At 43.9% G+C, this 27,202-nt stretch overlaps 1 gene segment (V, D, J or C); it reads right to left on the bottom strand.

Moving 5' to 3' along the window:
- Positions 1-3,923: 3,923 nt before the first annotated feature.
- On the bottom strand, positions 3,924-26,159 carry LOC311315717 (Ig heavy chain C region-like). The segment is given in 4 exons: positions 26,151-26,159; positions 24,946-25,192; positions 12,013-12,264; positions 3,924-4,246 (listed from the first exon to the last, which is right to left on the bottom strand).
- Positions 26,160-27,202: the final 1,043 nt, after the last annotated feature.

Genomic DNA, 27,202 nt, shown 5'->3' with positions numbered 1-27,202 from the left:
GTCCTTCATGACAACAGAACCCACATCAACCATGACTTTGATCACCATCTTCATCTGGACTATTGCTGTCTATATACAAGGTACAGTATGACATTTATATGATATACAACCTACACATTTTGATGAACTTCAGTATTCATTTCTACATAACTAATGGATGTTTTCTTGTTTACTTTTATTCATCCTCCCTCCCTGCATTGTCTCTTCATCCTCCCAGAGTCCAGAGGACAGATCACTGTGACTCAGACTCCTGCAGTGAAAGCTGTTCTCCCAGGACAGACAGTCTCTCTGCAGTGTAAAACCAGTAGTAATGTGTATTATGCTGGAACCTCTGCTCCCCGTCTAGCCTGGTACCAACAGAGACCTGGAGAAGCTCCTAAACTCCTCATTTACAATGCTAAAACAGTTCAGTCTGGGACTCCATCTAGATTCAGTGGCAGTGGAGATAATAGTGACTTCACTCTGACCATCAGTGGAGTCCTGGCTGAAGATGCAGGAGATTACTACTGTCAGAGTTTCCACTATCCTAGTAGTAAAAATGTGTTCACACAGTGATACAGAGCCGTACAAAAACCTCCCTCAGTCAGACTGCTCAGTGACTGCTCTGCTACAGCTGGGACCTCCTGCAGGTGCTGAGGGGGAAGAGACAGTGACATGGAACACTGACTGGCCTTTGTTACACTGAGCTGAATATCAGTGATGATGATGTCAACTAACCCACCCTCATGTCAAAGCACTCCTGAAAACACTGCAACACAAAGTTATTAATAATACAGGGTGGCCGCTAAAAAAAAAAATCCATAACAACATGCATCAGTGTGCTTATTAAACCTTCCATTCTGACCTTCACCCATTCAGACCCAGTGTTGCTCAGTGACTGACTAGTATACATTTATCAGGACTCAGAGCTGAAATTACATTAAATTGCATTACAGTCATTTAGCAGATGCTTTTATCCAAAGCGACTTACAGTAATTGAATTTAACATGAATAGTCAGTGTACTGACTGAATATCATCACTGCTGTTATTACTGAATTACAGGTCCCTGGTATTGAATATCTCGCTCAGTGCATCATTTGTATTTAGAGTCTATTTGAAAAGAGATGTGGTCTGTAGAGTCAGTAGAATCACATTGAGCCCCCACACAGACTGAGGTACTGACTCAGACTACTAGAGGGAGACAGATACTGATTACTGAGATTCACAGAGAATCAAGCCTGAAACAAGGAAGTCTGCTTGTAAAGAGAGGGCACTTTGCATAGACAGCACATGCTTCAGTGCTCTGGGAGGGTTTATAGCCCTGTGAGTTTAACACTTCATGACTGAGAGCTGTCCTTCATGACAACAGAACCCACATCAACCATGACTTTGATCACCATCTTCATCTGGACTCTCGCTGTCTACATACAAGGTACAGTAGGAGCTTTCTATGACGTAGTACATTCACACTTAGTAACAAATACTCTCATGCAGTCATAATCTCAATTAATTCATGTTTTTCTACCCCCCACACACACACACAAACACACGTTTTTAAATTGTTCCCATTCTTTTATTTTACTCCTAGAATCCAGAGGACAGATCACTGTGACTCAGACTCCTGCAGTGAAAGTTGTTCTCCCAGGACAGACAGTCTCTCTGCAGTGTAAAACCAGTAGTAATGTGTATCAAGCTGGAACCTCTACTCCCCATCTAGCCTGGTACCAACAGAGACCTGGAGAAGCTCCTAAACTCCTCATTTACATTGCTAAAACAGTTCAGTCCGGGACTCCATCTAGATTCAGTGGCAGTGGAGATAATAGTGACTTCACTCTGACCATCAGTGGAGTCCTGGCTGAAGATGCAGGAGTTTACTACTGTCAGAGTTTCCACTATCCTAGTAGTAAATATGTGTTCACACAGTGATACAGAGCCGTACAAAAACCTACCTCAGTCAGACTGCTCAGTGACTGCTCTGCTACAGCTGGGACCTCCTGCAGGTGCTGAGGGGGAAGAGACAGTGACATGGAACACTGGTCAGTAGAGGTGGTCAACTGTGACGTGACTAAACCCTCACAATCACTCTTTCAAACTTAATTTTTTTTCAAAAATACCACATTCATTATTGTCAGCCATCATGTTTATGATCACCATGATTCTCAACTACATTTCTCTGTTACATTCTTATTACAATGTTATTACCAAAGGGGTATGGTGAATAAGAACATAGTCTGTGTATAACACACAGCTGGTAGATGGAACGCAACACGATACTCTGGGTGTGGGGCATTCAAAACACAATACAATGTCCAAATCCAATGTACCTTTTGTCATAAAAAAAAGGATTTATTTCCACACAAAACTCATGAGTATACTACAAGCAATGGACAAGACAAGGGGGAAGAAAATAAACAACATAACACTCCTCCGGACGCTAACAAAGGGTAGGAGAGGGGTGCAGGGAGAAAGACCATGCGGCGGTGCCACACCACAAACAAAGCCCTAAACTTCTAACCTACCTACTCCCCACACACTCTAACTAAATAGACCTGCCCGGAACCTAACCTAACTGCTACAACAAGGGCACCGCACGCGTCTTACCTAATGTATATTGACAGTGGTTACCTACATGGTGCAAAATGTAGACCCCAGGGTGTCTTACCTAGCCCTTCTCCCTTGGCCAAGATGACAAAAGACTAGGGGGGCACAAACCAACAATCAAAGTAGGTAAAAACAAACCAAAAGTAACCGGCACAAAACAAACATAACAACCCCTCTCCTCCCACTCCTACACAGAACACAGGACACTCTTATAGGAGACAGGGAGACACATGATTGGACAACAAGGAAGGTAGATAATTGAACACAGGTGGGAAATCAATGAGGGACACAAGGACTGCACACACTGAGGGCAACGATGATTGACAGGACAGGACAAGGCGGGACCAGGAACCACATGCACCACCGCTGGCCGACACCTGGGGGAGACAGGAAGGAAAAACAAACACAAAAACCACACCACACATCCTTTCCCGTAACACTCTGTCATTGTCATCTGTCTCATTGAAACCTTCTACAGTATCCAGTCTCACCTTGTCAGTCTTTATCAGAGCTCTTTCACAAGAGGACTTGAGAGGAAGTCACAGTTTACATGTCTGTGTTCCATTCATCTGAGATATGAGTTAGATGACTCACAGCACCCCTCTCCCATCTGGTCCAGGCCAGGGTATTTTAGGCAGTGAAACTGTTCAACTGGTAGACTGGGAGCTGTGGGAGTGAAACTGAGAGGAGATTTGCATAGGCAGGGTGGGGAGGATCTGCTACTCCCAGAATAGACCAGCACTGTCACCAGATGTTCACCTGAACATAGGGGCTTACACAGACTCATGATATATTTTTAACCTTGGAAAATAAAAATAATTTCAACAACTGAAATGAAATATTATGTCTTTGTAAATGTACAGCATACATTACCAGCCCTTTTATTATATGTAGTAAGCTGTCCTTAGCTGTACTGTACAACATGTGGTGTCATTACAGCTAGTCAGCAATGCTAATGCTAACCTGTATTGTGTTGGGTTTGGATTTCATCTGCTATTCAAGATTTAGCAATATTGTACTGTATAAAAATAATGTTACAGCAAATCAACATTTTCATTAAACAAACCAAACACATGGTTCAAATCTTTATTGTGTTCTAAACAACAACATACAGGCATCAAAGCAAAGCACACATGCAGAGTGAATAGTGACCAACAGCAGAAGACATCGACACTAGCACTGATAAAAGCTCAGTCTACAGAGTGGAGTGACACGTGGACTCTAGCAAAGCTCCCTGTTAGTCTCCATGTGAGCCATCAGTAAGATAGAGAATGGCTGAGCACAGAACAGAGTGAGAGCAGAGGAATCATCCCCTCTAACCAGGGGGGGGGTGAGCCTGGGGCTACTCAGAACACTGGTCTCTCCTCAGGGTGTGAGTGACCGGAGACTGGGAGCTCTGCTGGGTCACCTCACAGGTCACCTGCAGCACCTTGGTCCACTCCTGGGCAGTGAGAGTCAGGGTGCTGCTCCAGCTGTACAGGCCGTCCTTGTCCAGGAGCCCCCCGCTGGCCTCCTGGCTCTTCCTGCTGCTCCCGTCCACTTTCCAGCTGATGGTCCAGTCTGAGGGGAAGCCCTTGTTGGCCAGACACATCAGCGTGGCTGTACTCTGACTGGACAGCTCTTCACTAGAGGGGGGCAGGACCGTCAGGGTGGGGGCACGCTGACCTGGAAACAAACACAACACATCAGTTTCTGAAAATATACAGCAGATTGTATAGTGGTGTTTGGGGATGGGGTGGGGGTTGTAGTCAATTCAGTCTCAAACCAGTTCTAAAGAAGTCCCTCCAGCCTGAATTACTAACATGATGATGAAATACTTTGCCACATAACAGCATTAATACAAAGAAGAGAAACTCTACGTAATTATAACAATTACATTTTACATTTAACAAGTAGAAGACAAGACACAAAGAAATACTGTCCAACAAATACTTTTCAGTAAAGCAATCGTTTTGTATTTGCTGAATTCAATCAATTTCCTGCAAACATAATGAAATAACATGTCAAACCTGTTGATACAAGCACTCTGAGCAACTATGAACACAACCCAGAATCATGTCAAATACATTTTCCAGAAGGTTCCGAGGCTCTGCCAGTACTGCTTTATGGTTAAATAAAAATAAAATAAAGCCAAAACAGCATAATTATCCCCCTAAAACATTTCTGAAGTGTCAGATTTTCAGAAAGTTGAACTGATGAAAAATCAGTCAAATTAATCACTTACTTCCAACATCCAGTTTGGTGCCGCCACCAAAAGTGTACCACAGTGATACAATCACTATTACTGCCTGTACAAAAACCTCCCTCCTGTTACAACTGACTACACCAGAGCTTTTCTGCACTTTGGTGGAATTGAAAAGTTTCAAACTCACGGCTAATATTAAAAAGGTGCAGTATATTATTCTCTCTGTGGTTTCAAAAGACATGTTTTAATTAAATTCTTAAAAAAACAGCATGATATGTATCAACATAAAAACTTCATAATTGTTAAAAAGGCAACTCATAGAGACACTCAGTAATGTGACCATAGATTAATTAACTACAGAGAAGACTGAATAGTGATCTTTATTAGATACTTACTTCCAACATCCAGTCGGGTGCCTCCACCAAAGGTCCACCACAGTGATTGACTCTGGTTAAGTCACCGTACAAAAACCTCTCTGTGTTGTGATGCTGCAGCTCTACCAGACCATACAGCTGCTGTCTGCTTCCACCAAGACACACTATACTACTGAACACTACTGAACACTATACTACTGAACACTACACTATTGAACACTATACTACTGAATACTACACTACTGTACACTTTACTACTGTACACTATACTACTGAACACAACTTTGATAACAGGTGAGGTGTCCAGCATTAGATCCAGTGTTTGTATTCCTCCATATTGTCCATAGGATAGAGAGCAGCAGCAGCTGTGATAGTGATCCATGTGGTATATCCCTTTATTAAAGATGCTGATCCCAGACTGGTGGAGCTGAGGTCACAGAGGTCAGACACCTCTAGCAGAGAGTTCCAGCAGCTTTAGTTCAGACTAGTGTTCACTGACTGATTTGAGGAACTTAGAGTCCAAGCATGAGTGAACAGACTGTTTCTAACACACCTGACCACATGAGGAAGACTAGTATGGTGTTTTCATCAGGTTAACAAAGATTATGCATTGTCAACAATGTTGATAAACTAATAAGGACTTCATGGATGCTAAATTTAACTGACGTTTCCAACTTATCTGTACTTAAAATACATTCAACGTTAAGTGCAGTCTTCTGTTTTTTATTTTTCTATCTGAAAATCTGAATTTTAAAATGTTTGACTTTTTGAAAGCTAATGCATATTTATATTTTGAACTACACTGAGGATACTTCATAGTGAGTAGTTCTCCAGGGAATATCTCCAGCAGATGAAATAGACTAGACGTAGGGCACACATCACACCAGTCTTACAATCACTACACTGGTTACGTGTCAATTCTGGAATAGACTTCAAAATACTTTTATGAGTCTATAAATCTCTCCACAGACACGCACCAGAATACATTTCAGACATGCTTGTCAGGTAAATGCCCAACGGACCACTCAGGTCCTCAGGTACTGAACTCCTAACAGTTCCAAAAGCCAGGACCAAGAAACACGGAGAGGCAGCTTTCAGTTTCTATGCCCCCAACCTCTGGAACACCTTGCCAGAGTACCTAAGAAGGGCTGAAACAATGAAAATCTTTAAGCGAGATCTCAAGATGTACCTTTTCAGTCTAGCCTACACTCACTAGGCAGGACCTAGACACAGAAAGGAAGCCTCCAGCCTGCTTGTGAATCCTCTGGATACATTAGTGTATATCCTGTTATGCACTGTGTGTATATTTAGATGTGTATACAGATGCTGGTTGCCCTGCAACTGGCACGTTCGGTCCTCAACTCTCCCTAGTGCCTCTGTTCCTCCTATCTTCTAACCAGGTCACGTGGATTCCCCACTGTCACCCGCAGACCACCCTGAGTTCGATAGATACCCCCGTGTCTGCTGTGGATGTCCAGTACAGCCACTAACCCTGTTCTCCTCCCTAGTGTCTCTCCCTCTTATACTCTATACAGGTCCTGTGGACTGCCCCTGTCTCCTGCAGGCCACCCTGTAGCAGGCCATGGAGAACCCCCCCCCTCCCGTCCTGGGCTTAAAGTCCACCCTATGGCTCCTGGAAAGGCCCCCTGCCTCCCCATGACTAGCTCCTTCCCACTCGTCTCAGTCGTCAGCTGTCCCTATCCAGCCAATCCCACCCCTTTTTATCCTTGGCTCTCTGCTTTCTGTTTCCCCGCCTCCGCCTTGCGCCATTCTCTATGAGCCTGTTCTGCTAAGTGCTTACTCTGCTTTGTTATATGATTCACTCAAATATCATATTACAGACTACAGGGATAGCTAACACGTAATGGCCTACCATGTAGGCAACTTCTCTGTAACTGCTCAGATGGCTGATGGCTGCCCACTGCTCCTGGCTGCCCCTGGAGGACAGTTCTGGATTGGAGAAATGCAGGGAATCATTTCCACTGGCGGCCCCCGAAAGCTGCGTGCTGTCTGCCGTGTCCCCCCCGGGTCCTGTATCTTTAATTTAACGTCATGAAGATTCCCCCAAATTATGCATAGTTGCATGAAACTTGGAATATTGTCTCTTGTCCACCTTAATGGTCGATCGACACGGTCACGGCTCTTCTCTGTCCTGGCCCCGCAGTGGTGGAATGAGCTGCCCACTGATGTCAGGACAGCAGAGTCGCTGCCCATCTTTCGTCGCAGGCTCAAAACTCATCTCTTCAAGAAGTACTACAACAATCCTCCCACCTAAGCACTTATTATATTGCACTGTACTTTAGATTGTGATTCTTGCACTTTGCCTTCAGCACTAGATTATGCTCTTAGTCACTTGTTTGTTTTAGAAAGAAGATGCACTTGTGAGTTCTGGCAAGTAGTAGCACATTGGCTCTTCCTACGTTAAATGCAATTATTGTTAGTCGCTTTGGATAAAAGCGTCTGCTAAATGACTGTAATGTAATGTAATGTAATGTAATGTAATGTAATGTAAAGGAGTAGTAAAGGGAAAATGCATGTTTAGCCCTGTTTTAAGGTTACTTATGATCATATACAATGGTTCAGATCAAAACGTTGACAAAACTAGCACTTTTGAGAAAGTTGATAATTGCTCTACCACCGTTTTGGTCATACAATGGATGTGGGTGGGCACTGTGAAAAATCTTTCAAAAACATGTTAAACTCTCAATTTCAAAGACAATAAGCTCGCCGAGGGGGTATTTGGTGTCCGTTATTGTTCTGACATCAAATTCGCCGCAAAGTATGAATCCTGTAGGGTTTTATTGATCATTTTATGAAATCCATTGACTTGTATTGAAGCGACTGTTGTAGATGTGTAGATCAATCCGCAGAGGAGATTCAGGAAGCGGAACTACTTCAAGGCATTGCGCGAGATCGGAATCAGTTCAAGAGGAAGTTTACACACGTATGTGCTGCGACTAAATAGTTCTATGCTAAATATTTCAAAAAGCATTTCCAAATGAAGTATAATCTTACTTTTTGGCGAATTATATGTCAGACTACCAACTAACACCTCAGTGAGTTTCTTGTCTTTGAAATTGAGAGTTTAACATGTTTTTTGAAAGATTTTTCACGGTGCCCACCCACATCCATTGTATGATCAAAACGGTGGTAGAGCAATTATCAGACTTGAAGTGCTAGTTTTGACAACGTTTTTATCTGAATCATTGTATATGATCATAAGTAACCTTAAAACAGGGCGAAACATTGCATTTGCCCTTTACTACTCCTTTAATCATGGGGCAGACTGTCTAAACTGTTATTGGATTAAACCTAAATGTTCTCAGGGTCACAATTGGCTCAGAAAAAGACCCATTTGCATTGGCAGCACACTTCAGTGCTCTGGGAGTGTTTATAGCCCTGTGAGTTTAACATTCATTAGAACCTTCATTAGAACCGAAACACAGAGAATCTGACCAAATGACTCGGACCATCTTCTTCTGGATATTTGTCCTCTGGATTCAAGGTCAGAGATGGACAAAAAACCTCCATGACCTGTTTGTGAAGATTCTGCATGTGTATGTAGTATTAGACATTATGCTAATGCATGATTGTCTTCTATTCCAGAGTCCAGAGGACAGATCCCTGTGACTCAGACTCCTGCAGTCAAAGCTGTTCTCCCTGGACAGACGGTCATTATTAACTGTAAAACCAGCAGTACCGTGTCAAATTATAGTCCTGGTTCTTATACCTGTATGGCCTGGTACCAACAGAAACATGGAGAAGCTCCTAAACTCCTAATGCACTCGTCAAACACACTTCAGTCTGGGACTCCATCTAGATTCAGTGGAAGTGGATCTCGAAGCGATTTCACTCTGACCATGTCCAGGCTGAAGATGCAGGAGATTACTGTCAGAGTTACCACTATCCTAGTAGTAAACATGTGTTCACACAGGGATACGGAGCCGTAAAAAAACCTCCCTCAGTCAGACTGGTATTGAATATCTCTCTGTGGATCATTTGTATTTAGAGTCCATTTGAAAAGAGATGTGGTCTGTAGAGTCAGTAGCATCACATTGAGCCCCCACACAGACTGAGGTACTGACTCAGACTACTAGAGGGAGACAGATACTGATTACTGAGATTCACAGAGAATCAAGCCTGAAACAAGGAAGTCTGCTTGTAAAGAGAGGGCACTTTGCATAGACAGCACATGCTTCAGTGCTCTGGGAGGGTTTATAGCCCTGTGAGTTTAACACTTCATGACTGAGAGCTGTCCTTCATGACAACAGAACCCACATCAACCATGACTTTGATCACCATCTTCATCTGGACTCTCGCTGTCTACATACAAGGTACAGTAGGAGCTTTCTATGACGTAGTACATTCACACTTAGTAACAAATACTCTCATGCAGTCATAATCTCAATTAATTCATGTTTTTCTACCCCCCCCCCCCCCACACACACACGCTTTTAATTGTTCCCATTCTTTTATTTTACTCCTAGAATCCAGAGGACAGATCACTGTGACTCAGACTCCTGCAGTGAAAGCTGTTCTCCCAGGAGAGACAGTCTCTCTGCAGTGTAAAACCAGTAGTAATGTGTATCAAGCTGGAACCTCTACTCCCCGTCTAGCCTGGTACCAACAGAGACCTGGAGAAGCTCCTAAACGCCTCATTTACAATGCTAAAACAGTTCAGTCCGGGACTCCATCTAGATTCAGTGGCAGTGGAGATAATAGTGACTTCACTCTGACCATCAGTGGAGTCCTGGCTGAAGATGCAGGAGATTACTACTGTCAGAGTTTCCACTATCCTAGTAGTAAATATGTGTTCACACAGTGATACAGAGCCGTACAAAAACCTCCCTCAGTCAGACTGCTCAGTGACTGCTTTGCTACAGCTGGGACCTCCTGCAGGTGCTGAGGGGGAAGACAGTGACATGGAACACTGGTCAGTAGAGGAGGTCAACTGTGACGTAATTAAACCCTCACAATCACTCAGACAAAAATACCACATTCATTACTGTCAGCTATCATGTTTATGATAACCATGATTCTCAACTACATTTCTCTGTGTTACATTCTTATTACAATGTTATTACCAAAGGGGTATGGTGAATAAGAACATAGTCTGTGTATAACACAGCTGGTAGATGGAACGCAACACAATACTCTGGGTGTGGGGCATTCAAAACACAATGTCCAAATCCAATGTACCTTTTGTCATAAAAAAAAGGATTTATTTCCACACAAAACTCATGAGTATACTACAAGCAATGGACAAGACAAGGGGGAAGAAAATAAACAACATAACACTCCTCCGGACGCTAACAAAGGGTAGGAGAGGGGGGCAGGGAGAAAGACCATGCGGCGGTGCCACACCACAAACAAAGCCCTAAACTTCTAACCTACCTACTCCCCACACACTCTAACTAAATAGACCTGCCCGGAACCTAACCTACCTGCTACAACAAGGGCACCACACGCGTCTTACCTAATGTATATTGACAGTGGTTACCTACATGGCACAAAATGTAGACCCCAGGGTGTCTTACCTAGCCCTTCTCCCTTGGCCAAGATGACAAAAGACTAGGGGGGCACGAACCAACAATTAAAGTAGGTAAAACAAACCAAAAGTAACAGGCACAAAACAAACATAACAACCCCTCTCCTCCCACTCCTACACAGGACACTCTTATAGGAGACAGGGAGACACATGATTGGACAACAAGGAAGGTAGATAATTGAACATAGGTGGGAAATCAATGAGGGACACAAGGACTGCACACACTGAGGGCAACGATGATTGACAGGACAGGACAAGGCGGGACCAGGAACCACATGCACCACCGCTGGCCAACACCTGGGGGAGACAGGAAGGAAAAAAAAACACAAAAACCACACCACACATCCTTTCCCGTAACACTCTGTCATTGTCATCTGTCTCATTGAAACCTTCTACAGTATCCAGTCTCACCTTGTCAGTCTTTATCAGAGCTCTTTCACAAGAGGACTTGAGAGGAAGTCACAGTTTACATGTCTGTGTTCCATTCATCTGAGATATGAGTTAGATGATTCACAGCACCCCTCTCCCATCTGGTCCAGTCCAGAGTATTTTAGGCAGTGAAACTGTTCAACTGGTAGACTGGGAGCTGTGGGAGTGAAACTGAGATGAGATTTGCATAGGCAGGGTGGGGAGGATCTGCTACTCCCAGAATAGACCAGCACTGTCACCAGATGTTCACCTGAACATAGGGGCTTACACAGACTCATGATATATTTTTAACCTTGGAAAATAAAAATAATTTCAACAACTGAAATGAAATATTATGTCTTTGTAAATGTACAGCATACATTACCAGCCCTTTTATTATATGTAGTAAGCTGTCCTTAGCTGTACAACATGTGGTGTCATTACAGCTAGTCAGCAATGCTAATGCTAACCTGTATTGTGTTGGGTTTGGATTTCATCTGCTATTCAAGATTTAGCAATATTGTACTGTATAAAAATAATGACAGCAAATCAACATTTTCATTAAACATACCAAACACATGGTTCAAATCTTTATTGTGTTCTAAACAACAACATACAGGCATCAAAGCAAAGCACACATGCAGAGTGAATAGTGACCAACAGCAGAAGACATCGACACTAGCACTGATAAAAGCTCAGTCTACAGAGTGGAGTGACACGTGGACTCTAGCAAAGATCCCTGTTAGTCTCCATGTGAGTCATCAGTAAGATGAATGGCTGAGCACAGAACAGAGTCGAGCAGAGGAATCATCCCCTCTAACCAGGGGGGGGGGGTGAGCCTGGGGCTACTCAGAACACTGGTCTCTCCTCAAGGTGTGAGTGACCGGAGACTGGGAGCTCTGCTGGGTCACCTCACAGGTCACCTGCAGCGCCTTGGTCCACTCCTGGGCAGTGAGAGTCAGGGTGCTGCTCCAGCTGTACAGGCCGTCCTTGTCCAGGAGCCCCCCGCTGGCCTCCTGGCTCTTCCTGCTGCTCCCGTCCACTTTCCAGCTGATGGTCCAGTCTGAGGGGAAGCCCTTGTTGGCCAGACACATCAGCGTGGCTGTACTCTGACTGGACAGCTCTTCACTAGAGGGGGGCAGGACCGTCAGGGTGGGGGCACGCTGACCTGGAAACAAACACAACACATCAGTTTCTGAAAATATACAGCAGATTGTATAGTGGTGTTTGGGGATGGGGTGGGGGTTGTAGTCAATTCAGTCTCAAACCAGTTCTAAAGAAGTCCCTCCAGCCTGAATTACTAACATGATGATGAAATACTTTGCCACATAACAGCATTAATACAAAGAAGAGAAACTCTACGTAATTATAACAATTACATTTTACATTTAACAAGTAGAAGACAAGACACAAAGAAATACTGTCCAACAAATACTTTTCAGTAAAGCAATCGTTTTGTATTTGCTGAATTCAATCAATTTCCTGTAAACATAATGAAATAACATGTCAAACCTGTTGATACAAGCACTCTGAGCAACTATGAACACAACCCTTTTAAATGGCAGAATCATGGTAATGATGTCAAATACATTTTCCAGAAGGTTCCGAGGCTCTGCCAGTACTGATTTATGGTTAAATAAAAAAATAAAAAGCCAAAACAGCATAATTATCCCCCTAAAACATTTCTGAAGTGTCAGATTTTCAGAAAGTTGAACTGATGAAAAATCAGTAAAATGAATCACTTACTTCCAACATCCAGTTTGGTGCCGCCACCAAAAGTGTACCACAGTGATACAATCACTATTACTGCCTGTACAAAAACCTCCCTCCTGTTACAACTGACTGCACCAGAGATTTTCTGCACTTTGGTGGAATTGAAAAGTTTCAAACTCACGGCTAATATTAAAAAGGTGCAGTATATTATTCTCTCTGTGGTTTCAAAAGACATGTTTTAATTCAATTCTTAAAAAAACAGCATGATAGGTATCAACATAAAAACTTCATAATTGTTAAAAAGGCAACTCATAGAGACACTCAGTAATGTGACCATAGATGAATTAACTACAGAGAAGACTGAATAGTGATCTTTATTAGATACTTACTTCCAACATCCAGTCGGGTGCCTCCACCAAAGGTCCACCACAGTGATTGACTCTGGTTAAGTCACCGTACAAAAACCTCTCTGTGTTGTGATGCTGCAGCTCTACCAGACCATACAGCTGCTGTCTGCTTCCACCAAGACACACTATACTACTGAACACTATTGAACACTATACTACTGAATACTACACTACTGTACACTATACTACTGTACACTATACTACTGAACACAACTTTGATAACAGGTGAGGTGTCCAGCATTAGATCCAGTGTTTGTATTCCTCCATATTGTCCATAGGATAGAGAGCAGCAGCAGCTGTGATAGTGATCCATGTGGTATATCCCTTTATTAAAGATGCTGATCGCAGACTGGTGGAGCTGAGGTCACAGAGGTCAGACACCTCTAGCAGAGAGTTCCAGCAGCTTTAGTTCAGACTAGTGTTCACTGACTGATTTGAGGAACTTAGAGTCCAAGCATGAGTGAACAGACTGTTTCTAACACACCTGACCACATGAGGAAGACTAGTATGGTGTTTTCCTCAGGTTAACAAAGATTATGCATTGTCAACAATGTTGATAAACTAATAAGGACTTCATGGATGCTAAATTTAACTGACGTTTCCAACTTATCTGTACTTAAAATACATTCAACTTTAAGTGCAGTCTTCTGTTTTTTTTTTTTCTATCTGAAAATCTGAATTTTAAAATGTTTGACTTTTTGAAAGCTAATGCACATTTATATTTTGAACTACACTGAGGATACTTCATAGTGAGTAGTTCTCCAAAAAAGATTTTTCACGGTGCCCACCCACATCCATTGTATGATCAAAACGGTGGTAGAGCAATTATCAGACTTGAAGTGCTAGTTTTGACAACGTTTTTATCTGAATCATTGTATATGATCATAAGTAACCTTAAAACAGGGCGAAACATTGCATTTGCCCTTTACTACTCCTTTAATCATGGGACAGACTGTCTAAACTGTTATTGGATTAAACCTAAATGTTCTCAGGGTCACAATTGGCTCAGAAAAAGATCAATTTGCATTGGCAGCACACTTCAGTGCTCTGGGAGTGTTTATAGCCCTGTGAGTTTAACATTCATTAGAACCTTCATTAGAACCGAAACACAGAGAATCTGACCAAATGACTCGGACCATCTTCTTCTGGATATTTGTCCTCTGGATTCAAGGTCAGAGATGGACAAAAAACCTCCATGACCTGTTTGTGAAAATTCTGCATGTGTATGTAGTATTAGACATTATGCTAATGCATGATTGTCTTCTATTCCAGAGTCCAGAGGACAGATCCCTGTGACTCAGACTCCTGCAGTCAAAGCTGTTCTCCCTGGACAGACGGTCATTATTAACTGTAAAAACAGCAGTACCGTGTCAAATTATTGTCCTGGTTCTTATACCTGTATGGCCTGGTACCAACAGAAACATGGAGAAGCTCCTAAACTCCTAATGCACTCGTCAAACACACTTCAGTCCGGGACTCCATCTAGATTCAGTGGAAGTGGATCTCGAAGCGATTTCACTCTGACCATGTCCAGGCTGAAGATGCAGGAGATTACTACTGTCAGAGTTACCACTATCCTAGTAGTAAACATGTGTTCACACAGGGATACGGAGCCGTACAAAAACCTCCCTCAGTCAGACTGGTGTTGAATATTGTTGATTTTCAGAGAAATGCCTTTTAATATGATCCTGTTAGCTATTTCCTAATTATGATGATTGACCTCTGAGTATGGCTGTCGGCTTGAGTTTTCGGTAAGAAGTGTCCCTCTTCCATAGACTTATGAGATAAAGACATTCCATGGCTGGTAAACTCTGGGCCAAACACCATTGTTGTGGTTAGAGATAAAGGCCTGGGCGCCGAGGCGGCGTAGGTTAACGTGACAAAACAAGGCCACAGAAGAGACCAGAGAGACAGTGTTATCGGAGAAGAGACGAGGGAGGGGGAACACTCAAACCACATAAGAACGTTGCAACGAGACCAATGCTTTGATTTGGGTTCAGACAGCATACAGAGAGGTCAACTGTACATTAGGCATGCCATCGTCTTTTGTATGTAAAACCTTCTGGAATAAACCGCGTTTGCTGAGGCTCAAATCCCGTGTTGGAGAGATTCATTTGGAACACCTAGAGAAAGGAGTCACTGGACTGTGTGGTATCTAGAGATTGGGCGTCAGTCTTTTATTGGAAACGATAAAACACAACGCAGAGCTAATCAAGGACAATAATAAAAGACAAAGAAATTCATCAATTGGTGCCGTGACCCGGATCGGACATCCAGAACCTGGACGAGCCCAAAGACCGGTCGAGCAGAACAGCCGCAGCCGTGAAAGCAGGGGACGCCTTGTGAGCAGCTGTGACCTGATCCGCCTCAGAGACCAAAAACTACACCGGGTGAGTGGGTTGGATGTCCCGATCCTAAAAGAACCAATCAGTAAATCTAAGAATGCCACACATAATCTCTCAACACGTAAAACAAAACCAGTGCTGGATGAAAATGTATGTCTATATGTAGCATGTAACATGTCTGATATTTGTACATCCTAGAGTACCTGCCACGGTGCTTGCATGTGTTTTGTTATGTGAAATAGACCACTTTCCCTACGTGTATGTGACCTTTAAGGACAGCCTGTGGCAGACAGGGAATTGCCTTAAAGTAGACCAGCAGGATATTTGTACATCCTAGAGTACCTGCCACGGTGCTTGCATGTGTTTTATGTGAAGTAGACCACTTTCCCTACGTGTATGTGACCTTTAAGGACAGCCTGTGGCAGACAGGGAATTGCCTTAAAGTAGACCAGCAGGATATTTGTACATCCTGGGGTGCCTATCGCATGAAATACTGTGTACAGGTGTATGAGGCCCTTAAGATTTTCTTAAGGAAGACCAGCAGGGTTATCCCCCTGGGGTTGCCCGTCCATGGCGAGAGATCGGTGGAGGGTATTTCACTTCTAAGGATTGCGCAGTCCTTGAGAGGGCCCCCGTGAAAGACCGGGGTTTTGGATGGGTGTGTGATGTATGTGTATTGTCGCACATGGATTCTAGATGTACATGATATATAGTCTAGGGAAGTGTGTGATGTATGTGCATTGCCGCCCATGGATTCTAGGGAAGCGGTTTGGTTAGGTCACTGTGATAAAATCATACTGTGTGAACCAAGACCATATCTGCTCCAGCGGAGTGCTGGAGCCGTTATTTCTCACTCCCGACTCAGCCCCTCCCTTACACAGTCACAGAGCTAAACTACAGTCAGCCAGTCGCTTGAATATCAGTGAGAGCAGAGTAGGCTTAGGAGGAGAGTCGGAGGAGGAGATAGAACACCGTCGAAGACGGTCCGATTTATGCTTATTGCAGGGTATGGATTCTAGATGTACATATATATATGCACAGTCTAGGGAAGCGGTTTGGTTAGGTCACTGTAATAAAATCATACTGTGTGAACCAAGACCTTATCTGCTCCAGCGGAGTGCTGGAGCCGTTATTTCTCACTCCCGACTCAGCCCCTCCCTTACACAGTCACAGAGCTAAACTACAGTCAGCCAGTCGCTTGACTATCAGTGAGAGCAGAGTAGGCTTAGGAGGAGAGTCGGAGGAGGAGATAGAACACCGTCGATGACGGTCCGATTTATGCTTATTGCAGGGTATGGAAACTAGATGTGTATGTATGTGTGCATAGGCCTGTGCGTATATAGTCTAGGGTGGCATATTTGGTTACGCGCTGGTTTAAAACACGCCGTATTTTGATACATTCTCTCTTCGCCTCAGCAGAGTTGGCCAAACGCCCCTCCCCTACAGAACCAGAGGCAGACTACAGTAAGAGAGCCGCTCACTACCATCTTACTAAAAATACTGCCCTTTCACAATGGCAACGCCTAAAGGTAGTCCTGAAAGATCTGAGAAAACTACATTAGAGAAAGGGGGGACAGCCCCCCCCGATGTAACGCTAGAGGATATTAGCCAGGACATAAACCAGTAAGTTTGGAAAAACATGAACTTGGAGAAAGCCTTTAATGCTATAAGGGATAAATATGGTATCTGTGAGGGAGAGGCGATGTGTCTCAGGTCCGCAATAGGGCCACTGTCGTTCCTCCTCAATGCCTATCAGGAACTGACATTAAACTAACTAAACAGGAAGTGTGCATGCATGGGGCAGGGGGAGAGCCGATATGGGTAAAGAGAACAAGGCCATTCCGGCTGGAATTGGGGCCTGTATCTCTCACCACTTCTCTTTGGGTGGGGGGTGTAAATGAAGCCCTATTGGGCCTTGATGTGCTGACACAAATTAATTCATCCCTTCAGTTTCAACAAGGGAAAGTCAGATGGAATCTAAACCAGGTAACAAAACCTGATTTAGCCAATTTGCCAATCTGGGCAAAAGACAAAAATGATTGTGGGTTTCTGAAAATGGAAACGGTCACCTTCACAGGTAGGCCTCCTCCATGTACTCGCCAGTATCCACTCTCCCCACGCGCGATTGAGGGGATTAAGCCCCTCCTTAAAATCTTTGAGGAGAGAGGAGTCCTGAAAAAGACTCACAGTGCCAGCAACAGTCCAGCATGGCCTGTGTTGAAACCTTCAGGTGAATGGCGTCTCTGTGTGGACTACAGAGTCGCCAATGAGTATGTGGATAAGATAGCGCCCCTGGTGGCAGACCCGTCCACCATTTTCAGTGCACTGAAACCCGAACACAAGTGGTTCTCGGTCATAGATATGACGCAGGGTTTCTACAGTGTTCCTCTTGCAGAGGAGGTGCAACCTTGGACTGCTTTCACTATTGATGGAGATCAATATCAGTTCACCCGAACACCAATGGGGTTGCACAACTCTCCGACTATCTATCATCAAGCTTTGCGTGATCATCTGCGCAAAATGTCTCCCATCTCTTCCACAGTCCTTCAATATGTGGATGACATTCTCTTGGCCAGTGCGACTGAGTCAGAGCACGAACAAGACCTCAAGGTCCTGTTGACACATCTTCATGAGCAGGGCCACAAGGCCAGTCTGGGGAAAGCTCAGATTATGCAGGAACAGGTCATTTATTTAGGGCAGAGAATATCACAAAGCAGAACAGACAGCTCGTGACAGAGATACCATACTAGCCCATTTGTCCTCAGCTCAATCTGCACCCCCGTATCAGATTGATACTGTCACTGACCACAAGGTGATGCAGTTAGAGACTGAGAGGGGGGAGGTGTGGACTTGGATGGAGAATGGGGCAGATATGAACTCAGACGAGTGTGGCGACAAGGTCAGAAATTGGTTGCACCACAACGGTTGCTCCCTTATCTGGCAACACAGATTCACTTCACTGTTCTTATCATCCTCAGAGCAGTGGACTCAGACTGAAAGGATGAATCGTACATCTCACTAGAGACACTTTGATGATGTACTGCGAGGAGTTGAGCAAGGCTGTGGCCAAGGCTCACAAACAGGTACTGGCAGCCTGGAGCGAAATCCCCGAGGGGGGACATGCTCTTATCCCAGGCCAGTATGTCATGATAAAGAAGTTTCAGGGGGAGACTTTAGAGGCAAAGTGGGATGGACCTTATCAGGTTGTGCTCATCACCCACGCAGCAGTAAAGGTAAAAGGGAAACCCAACTGGATTCATGCCAGTCAATGCAAGGTGGTTGCACCACCAGACACAGAGTAGACTGAGTATACCTCAAAGCGAACACACCCTTGTAGTACTGCATCAGATAAATTGAAGAGCCAACCACTCCAGACTTAAAAACATCGGGTAGAATAGCGTTCAGGCTTAGCACCCCAAAACTAGGGACAGCCGTGGCAGCTGTTGTTCGAGCAGAGTCCTTGAGCTAAAGAACCATACGTCTAGTGATGGGGGCCGACTCGGGATGAAGACGACAACTTAGAGAATTACGACGTAATGCTCTATACCTGTGCCCACTGCTCGGATGACTGTAGCGCTGCTAAAGGGACAGGAGAATGGGTGTTAAGACCGCAGGCAGGCTTAGAACGGACCTTCTCGGAGGGTCACAGTCTGGAGTGGAGAGGGGGGGCTTTTCTAGAAATTAGTAATGCTAAAATTAAAAATTTTGTGAAACCATAATCTCTAGGTCTGGTCTGAATGAGAGAGTGAGTGAGAGATATATGCTGTTACAAACTGAGTTTTGGAATACATGATACTGTCGCCGTTTCTTGTGTTTTCCTGTGTTCACAGGTGGAGTTGGAGAGAAGTCTGGGCTAACTGGGGACACGCAGACCGCGGGTGCTGGAGCAAAAGGGAAGACCACACCATCTCGGGCGGAGAGCGACAGTCACGACAGACACTTGAACTTCCACACCACACACCATATATTATAACCATTTCCTCCTACATTTATAGCTTGCTGGTCGGGGACAGGACGTCAATGCCAGCAATTGTGAAGTGTATGAGTTGTCGTTACACGGTGAATAAAACTCCACAGGTTACAATCGAGGTATACTCATTAAAATTGAAACAGAAGTGCGGTAGGACTGTGAAGCTGATTAATCAGTGGACAGGGAAAGCTACTAGCCAATTTGAATATAGGGACGTGTATTTTGTCAAAAAGGTTATTTATTTCTGGGTCGGGGCCACTCAGATCTGGAGTAATTTTCCTTTCACAGCAGGGATACACACAGCAATTAAAGATCATCTCTCAGGGAGAAGACACTTTGATTTCGAACTAACAGACTAGGTTTCAGGTTGCTATAATGAAGGGTTTGTGTTTTATCATCCTGTGGCTCTCCGTGGTTGGACTCACACAGTCAGCCGTGGAGAACCTTGCTTTGAAGTGGGCTTATGAGGTAGCTACGTCAGTGAGGAATGTTTCATCATGTTTTGTGTGTATGCAGATCCCAGACTCCCAAGCGAGTGGGGTGCCTCAGATGGCACACCCCTTTAACTTTACCCTAATGCGACGATACATCCACCGTCTCAGGCTATTGTCAGATGCAGAGCTGGAGAGAGGTATTTATCAGTTAATGGTGTTGGATTCCTCTGTTGAGAGTTTTCCAGAAGACGAGGAGTTAGGACCACAAAAGTGGGCTCAGATCAGTTCACCAGTGCCGCTCCCGCAAAGGACGCAAGGTTATTTCTGTCTGCAGAGAGAGGGAGGAGCCGTGGTCGTAGGGCACAGCCAGTGTCTACATACTAGGCTTTGTACTACTCCGAAATGTGGAAGATGGATTTTGCGCACTTTAGAGGGCGTTTACTGGGTTTGTGGGGAGACGGCCTATTCGGTTTACCAAGAAATTGGACGGGTTCCTGTTTCCTGGGGTTTACCTTGCCAGGGGTGGTTATTCACCGAGATTGGGAGTCAGCGTTGGCAGTACATGTTAAAGGTTGGGTCGGGGAAAGACCGATTCAACATTCAGACACCCGCCGTACTAGGAGAGAGGTTAAGGCGGGGTTTGTGGACGGCCTACTTACGCAACATGGAGTATGGGAGGATATTTTGCTTTTCTTTGCGCCGAGTGTGGGGGTCGAACTATTAGTGACGGACATTGAGAAACTTGCAGTGGCATTCGGAACGTTGGCCAACAGAACAACCGAGGCTTTGGGTTTGATTAATGAGGAGATGTCTGGTATGCGGAAGGCAGTGATTGAGAATCGTATGGGATTGGATTTGATGTTTGCACAGGCAGGGGGCCTATGTAAGAAGTTAAATCGTACATCGCAGATAATCATTCACCATCGCAGATAATCGTATTCCGTTGCAGAATCAGATTGAACAGATCAGAGACATGACTAATTCTCTGCACATCAGCGAGGTGTCCCATTTCACAGATTTGTTTGGTTGGTTGCATGGCAATCCGCTCATATCTTTCTTATTGCAGCTAGCGGCACCGTTTGTTGTGGCTGTGGTAATGATAGCGACCCTTGTTTATGCATCTCGTTGTCTTCTCAGCCGGGCATGTTCTACCGCGACGTCACATTCGTCCGTCCGTAGACCAATGATGAGAGGCCCATTACCGACAGGGGTTATGTAATAATGTGTAAGGAGTATCTGTATGAATGTCAGATTCATACATGAAGTTACCTGAGAGGTAGTTCCTTTTTTCTTTGAAAATTGTAATCCTACTAGAGGAAAACTTGTATTAAGTGTTTAATCCTTCACTGTTTATCTTAAGCACGTTTTTCTGTTCAGTTATTCTTTTTCTTTCTGCATAATGGCTGTTCAGGTTTTGGATGTCAACATTTCTCTTGATCATTATGATTCTGCGTGTTCACGTATAATCTTAGGGGGGATTGTTGAATATTGTTGATTTTCAGAGAAATGCCTTTTAATATGATCCTGTTAGCTATTTCCTAATTATGATGATTGACCTCTGAGTATGGCTGTCGGCTTGAGTTTTCGGTAAGAAGTGTCCCTCTTCCATAGACTTATGAGATAAAGACATTCCATGGCTGGTAAACTCTGGGCCAAACACCATTGTTGTGGTTAGAGATAAAGGCCTGGGCGCCGAGGCGGCGTAGGTTAACGTGACAAAACAAGGCCACAGAAGAGACCAGAGAGACAGTCTTATCGGAGAAGAGACGAGGGAGGGGGAACACTCAAACCACATAAGAACGTTGCAACGAGACCAATGCTTTGATTTGGGTTCAGACAGCATACAGAGAGGTAAACTGTACATTAGGCATGCCATCGTCTTTTGTATGTAAAACCTTCTGGAATAAACCGCGTTTGCTGAGGCTCAAATCCCGTGTTGGAGAGATTCATTTGGAACACCTAGAGAAAGGAGTCACTGGACTGTGTGGTATCTAGAGATTGGGGGTCAGTCTTTTATTGGAAACGAGAAAACACAACGCAGAGCTAATCAAGGACAATAATAAAAGACAAAGAGATTCATCACTGGTATTGAATATCTCTCTCAGTGGATCATTTGTATTTAGAGTCTATTTGAAAAGAGATGTGGTCTGTAGAGTCAGTAGCATCACATTGAGCCCCCACACAGACTGAGGTACTGACTCAGACTACTAGAGGGAGACAGACACTGATTACTGAGATTCACAGAGAATCAAGCCTGAAACAAGGAAGTCTGCTTGTAAAGAGAGGGCACTTTGCATAGACAGCACATGCTTCAGTGCTCTGGGAGGGTTTATAGCCCTGTGAGTTTAACACTTCATGACTGAGAGCTGTCCTTCATTACAACAGAACCCACATCAACCATGACTTTGATCACCATCTTCATCTGGACTCTCGCTGTCTACATACAAGGTAAAGTAGGAGCTTTCTATGACGTAGTACATTCACACTTAGTAACAAATACTCTCATGCAGTCATAATCTCAATTAATTCATGTTTTTCTACCACCCCCCCACACACACACACTTTTAATTGTTCCCATTCTTTTATTTTACTCCTAGAATCCAGAGGACAGATCACTGTGACTCAGACTCCTGCAGTGAAAGCTGTTCTCCCAGGACAGACAGTCTCTCTGCAGTGTAAAACCAGTAGTAATGTGTATCAAGCTGGAACCTCTACTCCCCGTCTAGCCTGGTACCAACAGAGACCTGGAGAAGCTCCTAAACTCCTCATTTACAATGCTAAAACAGTTCAGTCTGGGACTCCATCTAGATTCAGTGGCAGCGGAGATAATAGTGACTTCACTCTGACCATCAGTGGAGTCCTGGCTGAAGATGCAGGAGATTACTACTGTCAGAGTTTCCACTATCCTAGTAGTAAACATGTGTTCACACAGTGATACAGAGCCATACAAAAACCTCCCTCAGTCAGACTGCTCAGTGACTGCTTTGCTACAGCTGGGACCTCCTGCAGGTGCTGAGGGGGAAGACAGTGACATGGAACACTGGTCAGTAGAGGAGGTCAACTGTGACGTGACTAAACCCTCACAATCACTCAGACAAAAATACCACATTCATTACTGTCAGCTATCATGTTTATGATAACCATGATTCTCAACTACATTTCTCTTTGTGTTACATTCTTATTACAATGTTATTACCAAAGGGGTATGGTGAATAAGAACATAGTCTGGTAGATGGAACGCAACACAATACTCTGGGTGTGGGGCATTCAAAACACAATGTCCAAATCCAATGTACCTTTTGTCATAAAAAAAAGGATTTATTTCCACACAAAACTCATGAGTATACTACAAGCAATGGACAAGACAAGGGGGAAGAAAATAAACAACATAACACTCCTCCGGACGCTAACAAAGGGTAGGAGAGGGGGGCAGGGAGAAAGACCATGCGGCGGTGCCACACCACAAACAAAGCCCTAAACTTCTAACCTACCTACTCCCCACACACTCTAACTAAATAGACCTGCCCGGAACCTAACCTACCTGCTACAACAAGGGCACCGCACGCATCTTACCTAATGTATATTGACAGTGGTTACCTACATGGCGCAAAATGTAGAACCCAGGGTGTCTTACCTAGCCCTTCTCCCTTGGCCAATATGACAAAAGACTAGGGGGGGCACGAACCAACAATTAAAGTAGGTAAAACAAACCAAAAGTAACAGGCACAAAACAAACATAACAACCCCTCTCCTCCCACTCCTACACAGGACACTCTTATAGGAGACAGGGAGACACATGATTGGACAACAAGGAAGGTAGATAATTGAACACAGGTGGGAAATCAATGAGGGACACAAGGACTGCACACACTGAGGGCAACGATGATTGACAGGACAGGACAAGGCGGGACCAGGAACCACATGCACCACCGCTTGCCAACACCTGGGGGAGACAGGAAGGAAAAACAAACACAAAAACCACACCACACATCCTTTCCCGTAACACTCTGTCATTGTCATCTGTCTCATTGAAACCTTCTACAGTATCCAGTCTCACCTTGTCAGTCTTTATCAGAGCTCTTTCACAAGAGGACTTGAGAGGAAGTCACAGTTTACATGTCTGTGTTCCATTCATCTGAGATATGAGTTAGATGATTCACAGCACCCCTCTCCCATCTGGTCCAGTCCAGGGTATTTTAGGCAGTGAAACTGTTCAACTGGTAGACTGGGAGCTGTGGGAGTGAAACTGAGATGAGATTTGCATAGGCAGGGTGGGGTGGATCTGCTACTCCCAGAATAGACCAGCACTGTCACCAGATGTTCACCTGAACATAGGGGCTTACACAGACTCATGATATATTTTTAACCTTGGAAAATAAAAATAATTTCAACAACTGAAATGAAATATTATGTCTTTGTAAATGTACAGCATACATTACCAGCCCTTTTATTATATGTAGTAAGCTGTCCTTAGCTGTACTGTACAACATGTGGTGTCATTACAGCTAGTCAGCAATGCTAATGCTAACCTGTATTGTGTTGGGTTTGGATTTCATCTGCTATTCAAGATTTAGCAATATTGTACTGTACTGTATAAAAATAATGTGACAGCAAATCAACATTTTCATTAAACAAACCAAACACATGTTTCAAATCTTTATTGTGTTCTAAACAACAACATACAGGCATCAAAGCAAAGCACACATGCAGAGTGAATAGTGACCAACAGCAGAAGACATCGACACTAGCACTGATAAAAGCTCAGTCTACAGAGTGGAGTGACACGTGGACTCTAGCAAAGCTCCCTGTTAGTCTCCATGTGAGTCATCAGTAAGATGAATGGCAGAGCAGAGTCAGAGCAGAGGAATCATCCCCCTCTAACCAGGGGGGGGGGGGGGTGAGCCTGGGGCTACTCAGAACACTGGTCTCTCCTCAAGGTGTGAGTGACCGGAGACTGGGAGCTCTGCTGGGTCACCTCACAGGTCACCTGCAGTGCCTTGGTCCACTCCTGGGCAGTGAGAGACAGGGTGCTGCTCCAGCTGTACAGGCCGTCCTTGTCCAGGAGCCCCCCGCTGGCCTCCTGGCTCTTCCTGCTGCTCCCGTCCACTTTCCAGCTGATGGTCCAGTCTGAGGGGAAGCCCTTGTTGGCCAGACACATCAGCGTGGCTGTACTCTGACTGGACAGCTCTTCACTAGAGGGGGGCAGGACCGTCAGGGTGGGGGCACGCTGACCTGGAAACAAACACAACACATCAGTTTCTGAAAATATACAGCAGATTGTATAGTGGTGTTTGGGGATGGGGTGGGGGTTGTAGTCAATTCAGTCTCAAACCAGTTCTAAAGAAGTCCCTCCAGCCTGAATTACTAACATGATGATGAAATACTTTGCCACATAACAGCATTAATACAAAGAAGAGAAACTCTACGTAATTATAACAATTACATTTTACATTTAACAAGTAGAAGACAAGACACAAAGAAATACTGTCCAACAAATACTTTTCAGTAAAGCAATCGTTTTGTATTTGCTGAATTCAATCAATTTCCTGTAAACATAATGAAATAACATGTCAAACCTGTTGATACAAGCACTCTGAGCAACTATGAACACAACCCTTTTAAATGGCAGAATCATGCTAATGATGTCAAATACATTTTCCAGAAGGTTCCGAGGCTCTGCCAGTACTGCTTTATGGTTAAATAAAAAAAATAAAAAGCCAAAACAGCATAATTATCCCCCTAAAACCTTTCTGAAGTGTCAGATTTTGAGAAAGTTGAACTGATGAAAAATCTGTAAAATTAATCACTTACTTCCAACATCCAGTTTGGTGCAGCCACCAAAAGTCCACCACAGTGATACAATCACTATTACTGCCTGTACAAAAACCTCCCTCCTGTTACAACTGACTGCACCAGAGATTTTCTGCACTTTGGTGGAATTGAAAAGTTTCAAACTCACGGCTAATATTAAAAAGGTGCAGTATATTATTCTCTCTGTGGTTTCAAAAGAAATGTTTTAATTAAATAAAAAAAATATAAAAAAAAAGAAAAAGAAAACAGCAGCATGAAATGTATCAACATAAAAACATCATAATTGTTTAAACTCATAGAGACACTCAGTAATGTGACCATAGATGAATTAACTATAGAGAAGACTGAATAGTGATCTTTATTAGTATACTTACTTCCAACATCCAGTCGGGTGCCTCCACCAAAAGTCCACCACAGTGACTGCCCTACTAACACAGTACGTAAAACTGACGGGACACATTGGTGTAATTGTGGTAACTTTGCGACGTCACCAGCAGCGGACCTAGCTGACACCTAGCTGACACTTGCCTTTTCAGTCGCAAAATAACCAAAATAGCCGTCCTCAAGTACACTGTAAGGGAACGTAGCCGCCACTGCTGCTTAAATCCGTAACTACGATGTAATTAAATAACGTGACAATGTGGTTACATCACAGTCCCAATCTGACTTTATTGGAAATGTGTCACAGTGGGTCAGAACATTTGTAAATTACTTAGGTTTTAAAATAAATTTAGAAGTCATACAGTTACAGAATTGTAATAATGAGGAGAAATCCTGCATGTCTGTTTTGTGTGTAATTTCTCATTTACAGTTAATATTAACACTAAAGATTTGCAGTCTAGGCCTAATAAAAAGAATGATAAAAAATATGCCTATGAATAAAGTCCTAATTTTGCAACCTAAATGTGAGCAATGAACGCTGAGCATTGAACGTAGAATGCAAGGCATTGGGCTACTAGACAAACAAGTTACACACTCTGTGCCAGTAGGTGGCTGTATGCACATTAAAGTTTGCGATCCGCCACTAAACCCAGCGAAGGAGAAGAAGAACGGTAAACTTCCGCCCCGTTTGAGACAGAAGGAGAACACGCTACCCCGCGACAACACAGATCCTGTAAGTATCTCAATTTCAATGTATACATACATACTATGTATTTTGGTATCGTCCCAGATAAAACACCAACGTTATGTGCAAGCTACCCTATTGTAATGATTATCTATATGCAGATGCTCTTTCCAATGTTGGCTAACTAGCTAGCCAGCTAACGTGATTAGCCTTTTTCGGGCATGGTGGAGTCTAGTAGGCTCGCGCGAGCTCCTGCACGTTCGTACTGTTTCATCGCTTGGAATAAAATGCGATAATTAGCTTACTCATTGATTTCGCATTAACCCACGACACCGTTAGTATGTGTTTGTTTTTAGGCAT

The sequence above is a fragment of the Borostomias antarcticus genome, assembly GCF_949987555.1.
Source record: "Borostomias antarcticus genome assembly, chromosome: 12".
In the NCBI taxonomy this organism is placed as follows: Eukaryota; Metazoa; Chordata; class Actinopteri; order Stomiiformes; family Stomiidae; genus Borostomias; species Borostomias antarcticus.
Note: the sequence above shows the minus strand (reverse complement) of the source record. Positions and strands in the feature narration are given on the sequence as shown.